Source organism: Ctenocephalides felis, unplaced genomic scaffold, assembly GCF_003426905.1.
Source record: "Ctenocephalides felis isolate EL2017-DRISC unplaced genomic scaffold, ASM342690v1 CF-g0.4_SCAFFOLD_00845, whole genome shotgun sequence".
NCBI classification, from domain to species: domain Eukaryota; kingdom Metazoa; phylum Arthropoda; class Insecta; order Siphonaptera; family Pulicidae; genus Ctenocephalides; species Ctenocephalides felis.
The window spans coordinates 76,868,595-76,875,273 of NW_020536999.1; the positions used below are offsets into that span (position 1 = coordinate 76,868,595).

The following is a 6,679-nucleotide window of genomic DNA, read 5'->3' on the forward strand; positions in this document are numbered from 1 at the left end:
ATATGAATTTATTACAAAATAATATCGAATTGTATAAAATATTAAAAAATACAAATTAATAATAATAATTAACTTGCTTTTTATGTTTTTACATTGATTTTTTACAGAAATTTGTAAACAAATTTTAGACTTTATAGAAAAAATAAGTAAAAATTATCATTTGAATCGTGCGTTGAAAATATATTTTTGGGTGGTACTGCAATGTGAAAAGTTGTATGGTTTTTAGTAGTATTAATATTACTTGTAAGAAAGCAGAAAGTAAACGTTAAATTATTACTTAATCAGCCTGTTTAATAGGTGTGTACCTATTAATATAAAAATACAAATAAAAAAAACTTATTTCAAAAATAAATGCAACAATAAAAGAATGCATTATAATTAATTTATTAATGGGAGAAAGTTGACCAAAAATAAAAACTTATTTTAAAAATGCTTTACGGGACGCAGCACGTCTTGCCATCAACAGGAAGCAAAGGTTTTTTGAATCATTTGTGCGCCCGAAATCGTGGACGATAATTGCATCCAAACATACATACACAAACACACATACTTCAAATGCTCTGTAACCTTTGAAACGTAAAGATATGCAAAAATTTCCATTTTCTATTTTTTACGATTATTATGACTTACCCTACAAGAAGTTGATAATAGAATAAAATTCAACTTAAACATTTTCTATATCTCAATTGGAAATAGGAGCATGCCAAGCATCTATTATTATAATGCCTACAGGCGTATTAAATGTGAATTTCAAAATTTCATAAAAATTGAATAAAATATAACATTTTTCATACCACAAATATTGCAGGCTATAAAACTATTAAACTTTTTTATCATACACATATTTGTATTATCGTCAGTTGTGAGTGTTTAACCCAGCGATTTCCAACCTGTGGGGCGCACCAACCCTAAGGGGGCCCCATACCGTTCCAAGGAGGACGCGACGCTGTTTTAAAAATATTAATTTTAAATGTTGAGTAATTGAAATATTAATTTTAAATGCTGAGAAACTGCCATCTAAAAAAATCTAGATATGTTCAAATACGAATGGAACAGAAATCTATTTGTCATTGTGAAATATGACAATATGACTTTCGAAAGGGGGGCGCAAGGAGGAAAAGGATGGAAACCACTGGTTTATCCCCTTAACTTAGGATTTTGATACAGTTTTGTTTTTGTGTTTTATCGTTTTGTAAAAATAAATATTTTGTAATAATTGTGTCAAATAATACAAATATTATAAAAAATATACATGCAAACATAACTATTGATTATAAGAAAAAACTAGTTGGTTTGGTTTTTAGCCTTGAGGCAAGTTACATAAACTTCCCGATATGTATAAATAATCGAATTAATCCATAATAAATAAATTAATTTATGAGTGATTAAAAGTATTCCGAGTGGATTTATTACACATCATTGCAAACGAACAAACGAACACGTTAACTCGGAGTATTTTCTAAAAGCAAATTTTCAAAAATCATTAATTTTAATTAATCAATAATTATAATTGAACCAGTTTCCATAGGACTTTGATTGTTTACTATGTTCAACACCAAGTACACTCGTTATACCAACTAAATCGTCTAATTTTATTTTAACAAACGTCAAAAAACTACTCATTTTCTCAAACTTTGATAAATTTTAAAATTAAACTACTTGTCGTAAGGCCGTAATATTTCAGTATGTTCTATAAGACCATGATATATATCGCCAAAAAAAGTTTCACGAAAATCGGCTTATTTTTTTTTTCAACATTTAATTACAAGAAAACGGCTCGGTAGATTTTTACCTAAAACTAATCAGTATCCTTCCCAACTAATATCTTTCAAACAGTTTTTGATTTTTTAAAATCGGTTCGGTAGTATGAGCTTAAATGTGGACGAAAGGTTTAACACTTTTTTCCAAATTACAAAGAAACGGCTTGGCCGATCGTCGCACAAAACTGAGAAACGATCATCCTCATCGAGATACATCAAATGCTTTTTAAATATCTGAAATCGGTTCAGGCGTTTTTGAGCAAACGTCGATGAAAGTTCTAATTTTGACAAATGCCAAAAAGACCATACTAATTTTTGCAAACTTTGATGAATTTTTAAAGCTGAACCAGTTGTCGTAGGGCCGTAATATTTTAGTATGATCTAGAAGACTATGGTATCTACCGTCAAAAAAATAATCATAAAAATCGTCGAAATTTTTTTTTCAAACTTTATTACAAGAAAACGGCCCGGCCGATCTCTACCAAAAACTAATCAGCACGATTTCCAATCAATATCTTTCGAACGGTTTTTGAATTTTCAAAATCGATTCAGAATTGCGGGCTAAAACGTAGACGAAAAATTTTTCACTTTTCTGCGATTTATAAAGAAACGGCTAGGCTGATCGTCACACAAAATGGACAAACAATAGTCCACATCGAGATACATCGAGTGGCTTTTAAATTTTTGAAATCGGTCCAGCCGTTTTTAGAAAAAACACACACACATACACACACACACATACTTTTTCTAAATTTGGTCTCATTCGATTCAGAATGGCTTGAAACGTCGAGAAAACATAAAATTAGCAATTCGGATTTTTTATGAAAACATAAACTTCTCCTTCGGCATGTGGCCGCTAAGGACCCCAGGACCGGCCATGTCTGTATGGTACAAAAAAAAATTAAATGTAGCTCCAACTACATCGCATAAAACTTTGAATAATTTTGAGTTAGTGGCGCTGCCTCGAATATGATTAACAATTTTTACAACGTGTTTAGCAAATCAGGTGGAAGCGTTTCCACAGCCAAAGCAAAATGGTGTATCAGGCCATTTTCCTCAATAAACTCTTTTAGCGTTTGAAATACGTCTTCGCCGCGGGTAGTAGTGGGCAAAGACTTGCAGAACAAATATTTCTCCTTTACATCGTCATCTTTAAAGCATCGTGAAAACATCAATAATTGTGAACACGAAACAACATCTGTGGACTCGTCCACTTGCAGCGCAAACATAGGACTTTCCTTTATTTTGTTTACCGTACTATTATTTTGTTTATTGCTATTTTAATACTATTTCGTGCCACCCTTTGTTACCCCTCTAGAATCTTTGTTTTACCCTTGCGGGGGTAATTACCCCCAGGTTGGGAACCACTGCATTAGATGATTCCGGCCGGGATCGAACCGGCCGCCTTCTGCGTGTTAAGCAGATGTGATAACCACTACACACGGAACCTACAAAAATAAAACGCATTTGCAGCACGCATCGCCAATATTAATAAAGCTTAGAATAAATATTGAAGACTTCGATGTATGATTCATCGTGAGATTGCACCGACAGTCAATAAACCACCAAAAGTCTCTATTGGATTTGAATAAATATAGAGGATTTTATTATATGATTCCGGCCGGGATCGAATCGGCGGCCTTCTGCGTGTTAAGCAGATATGATAACCACTACACCACGGTACCTACAAAAACAAAACGCATTTGCAGCTATATTGAAGACATCGATGTAAAATTCATCATGAGAATGCACCGACAATCTTATGTTTTGATTAATGTAGAAGACTTCATTAGATGATTCCGGCCGGGATCGAACCGGCGGCCTTCGCGTGTTAAGCAGATGTGATAACCACTATACCACGAAACCTACAAAAACAAATCCCATTTGCAGCAATATTGAGGACATTATGAGATTGCACCGACAATCAATAAACCACCAAAACCCTTTATTCGTTTTGATAAATATAGAGGATTACATTAGATGATTCCGGCCGGGATCGAACCGGCGGCCTTCTGCGTGTAAAGCAGATGTGACAACCACTACACCACGGAATCTACAAATATAAATCGCATTTGCAGCACGCATCGCCAATATTTAATAAAAGCTTAAAATAAATAATGAAGACTTTGATGTATGATTCATCGTGGGATTGCACCGATAGTCAATAAACCACCAAAATTCTTTATTTGTTTGGAATAAATACAAAGGATTTCATTAGATGATTCCGGCCGGGATCGAACCGGCGGCTTTCTGCGTGTAAAGCAGATGTGATAACCACTACACCACGAAACCTACAAAATTAAAACGCATTTGCAGGCAGCATCGCCAATATTCAATATAAGCTTAGAATAAATATTGAGGACATCGATGTATGATTGACATCATGGGATTGCACCGACAATCAATATATCACCAAAAATCTTCATTGGTTTTGAATTAATATAGAGGATTTTATTACATGATTCCGGCCGAAATTGAACCGGCGGCCTTCTGCGTGTGAAGGAGATGTGATAACCACTACACCACAGAACCTACTAAAATAAAACGCATTTGTAGCACGCATCGCCAATATTTAATAAACGCTTAGAATAGATATTGAAAAATTTGATGTATGATTTATCATGGGATCGCACCAACAATCAATTTACCACCAAAACCCTTTATTGGTTTTGAATAAATACAGAGGATTTCATTACATGATTCCGGCCGGGATCGAACCGGCGGTCTTCTGTATGATTTATGATTTATCATGGGATGCACCGACAATCAATAAACCACCAAAAACCTTTATTCGTTCTGAATAAATATAGATTATTAAATTTGATGATTCCGGCCGGGATCGAACCGGCGCCCTTCTGCGTGTTAGAGATGTGATAACCACTACACCACGAAACCTACAAAAATAAAACGCATTTGCAGCACGCATCGCCAATATTTAATAAGAGTTTAAAATAAATATTGGTGATTTCGATATATGATTCATCGTGGGATTGCACCGACAGTCAATAAACCACCAAACGCCTTTATTGGTTTTGAATAAATAAAGAGTATTACATTACATGATTCCGACCGGGATCGAACCGGCGGCGTTCTGCGTGTTAAGCAGATGAGATAACCACTACACCACGGAACCTACAAAAATAAAACGCATTTGCAGCACGCATCGCCAATATTTAATAGAGCTTAGAATAAATATTGAGAACTTTGATGTATGATTTATCATGGGATTGCATCGACAATCAATAAACCACCAAAACCCTTCATTGGTTTTGAATAAATACAGAGGATTTCACTACATGATTCCGGCCGGAATCAAACCGGCGACCTTCTGCGTGTGAAGCAGATGCGATAACCACTACACCACGGAACCTACAAAAACAAAACGCATTTGTAGCACGCATCGCCAATATTTGATAAAAGCTTAGAATAAATATTGAGAACTTTGATGTATGATTTATCATGGGAATGCACCGACAATCAATAAACCATCAAAACCCATCATAGGCTTTGAATAAAATATAGGATTTCATTAGATGATTTCGGCCGGGATCGAACCGGCGGCGTTCTGCGTTTAAGCAGATGAGATAACCACTACACCCACGGAACCTACAAAAATAATTTGCATTTGCAGCACGCATCGCCAATATTTAATAAAAGCTTAAAATAAACTAGTTGGTTTGGTATTTAGCCTTGAGGCAAGTTACATGAACTTCCCGATATGTGTAAATAATTGACTTAATCAAAACAAAGTGTAAATAATATACTTCATCAATCCTACTTGAAAAAACGATAATAATTTTAGAAAAGTTTGACGAATTTTTTAAAATTAAACTACTTGTCGTAAGGCCGTAATATTACAGTAAGATCTATAAGACATGATGAATATCGCCAAAAAAGTTCCATGAAAATCGGCTTAAATTTTTTTTTTCAACAGTTAATTACAAGAAAACGGCTCGGTAGATTTTCACCTAAAATTAATCAGTACCATTCCCAACTAATATCTTTCGAACAGTTTCTGATTTTTAAAATCGGTTCGGTAGGATGAGCTTAAATGTGGACGAAAAGTTTAACACTTTTTTCAACAGTTAATTACAAGAAAACGGCTCGGTAGATTTTCACCTAAAATTAATCAGTACCATTCCCAACTAATATCTTTCGAACAGTTTTTGATTTTTTAAAATCGGTTCGGTAGGATGAGCTTAAATGTGGACGAAAATTAACACTTTTTTTCAACAGTTAATTACAAGAAAACGGCTCGGTAGATTTTCACCTAAAATTAATCAGTACCATTCCCAACTAATATCTTTTGAACAGTTTTTGATTTTTAAAATCGGTTCGGTAGGATGAGGACGAAAATTTAACACTTTTTTTCAACAGTTAATTACAAGAAAACGGCTCGGTAGATTTTCACCTAAAATTAATCAGTACCATTCTCAACTAATATCTTTCGAACAGTTTTTGATTTTATTAAATCGGTTCGGTAGGATGAGCTTAAATGAGGACGAAAATTTAACACTTTTTTCAACAGTTAATTACAAGAAAACGGCTCGGTAGATTTTCACCTAAAATTAATCAGTACCATTCCCAACTAATATCTTCCGAACAGTTTTTGATTTTTAAAATCGGTTCGGTAGGATGAGCTTAAATGTAGACGAAAAGTTTAACACTTTTTTCAACAGTTAATTACAAGAAAAACGGCTCGGTAGATTTTCACCTAAAATTAATCATACCATTCCCAACTAATATCTTTCGAACAGTTTTTGATTTTTTAAAATCGGTTCGGTAGGATGAGCTTAAATGTGGACGAAAATTAAAACTTTTTTTTCAACAGTAATTACAGAAAACGGCTCGGTAGATTTTCACCTAAAATTAATCAGTACCATTCCAAACTAATATCTTTCGAACAGTTTTTGATTTTA

At 34.0% G+C, this 6,679-nt stretch overlaps 9 non-coding genes across 9 annotated transcripts; all 9 read right to left on the reverse strand.

Moving 5' to 3' along the window:
- Positions 1-3,137: 3,137 nt before the first annotated feature.
- Trnav-aac lies at positions 3,138-3,209 on the reverse strand. Its single transcript has one exon. It is a non-coding gene; the product is annotated as a tRNA-Val (tRNA).
- A 163-nt stretch (positions 3,210-3,372) lies between these two features.
- Positions 3,373-3,445, reverse strand: Trnav-aac. Its single transcript has one exon. It is a non-coding gene; the product is annotated as a tRNA-Val (tRNA).
- A 109-nt stretch (positions 3,446-3,554) lies between these two features.
- Positions 3,555-3,626, reverse strand: Trnav-aac. The gene has a single exon. It is a non-coding gene; the product is annotated as a tRNA-Val (tRNA).
- Positions 3,627-3,741: 115 nt separating this feature from the next.
- Positions 3,742-3,814, reverse strand: Trnav-uac. The gene has a single exon. It is a non-coding gene; the product is annotated as a tRNA-Val (tRNA).
- A 165-nt stretch (positions 3,815-3,979) lies between these two features.
- On the reverse strand, positions 3,980-4,052 carry Trnav-uac. Its single transcript has one exon. It is a non-coding gene; the product is annotated as a tRNA-Val (tRNA).
- Positions 4,053-4,219: 167 nt separating this feature from the next.
- Trnav-cac lies at positions 4,220-4,292 on the reverse strand. Its single transcript has one exon. It is a non-coding gene; the product is annotated as a tRNA-Val (tRNA).
- A 292-nt stretch (positions 4,293-4,584) lies between these two features.
- On the reverse strand, positions 4,585-4,655 carry Trnac-aca. The gene has a single exon. It is a non-coding gene; the product is annotated as a tRNA-Cys (tRNA).
- A 165-nt stretch (positions 4,656-4,820) lies between these two features.
- Positions 4,821-4,893, reverse strand: Trnav-aac. The gene has a single exon. It is a non-coding gene; the product is annotated as a tRNA-Val (tRNA).
- Positions 4,894-5,057: 164 nt separating this feature from the next.
- Positions 5,058-5,130, reverse strand: Trnav-cac. The gene has a single exon. It is a non-coding gene; the product is annotated as a tRNA-Val (tRNA).
- Positions 5,131-6,679: the final 1,549 nt, after the last annotated feature.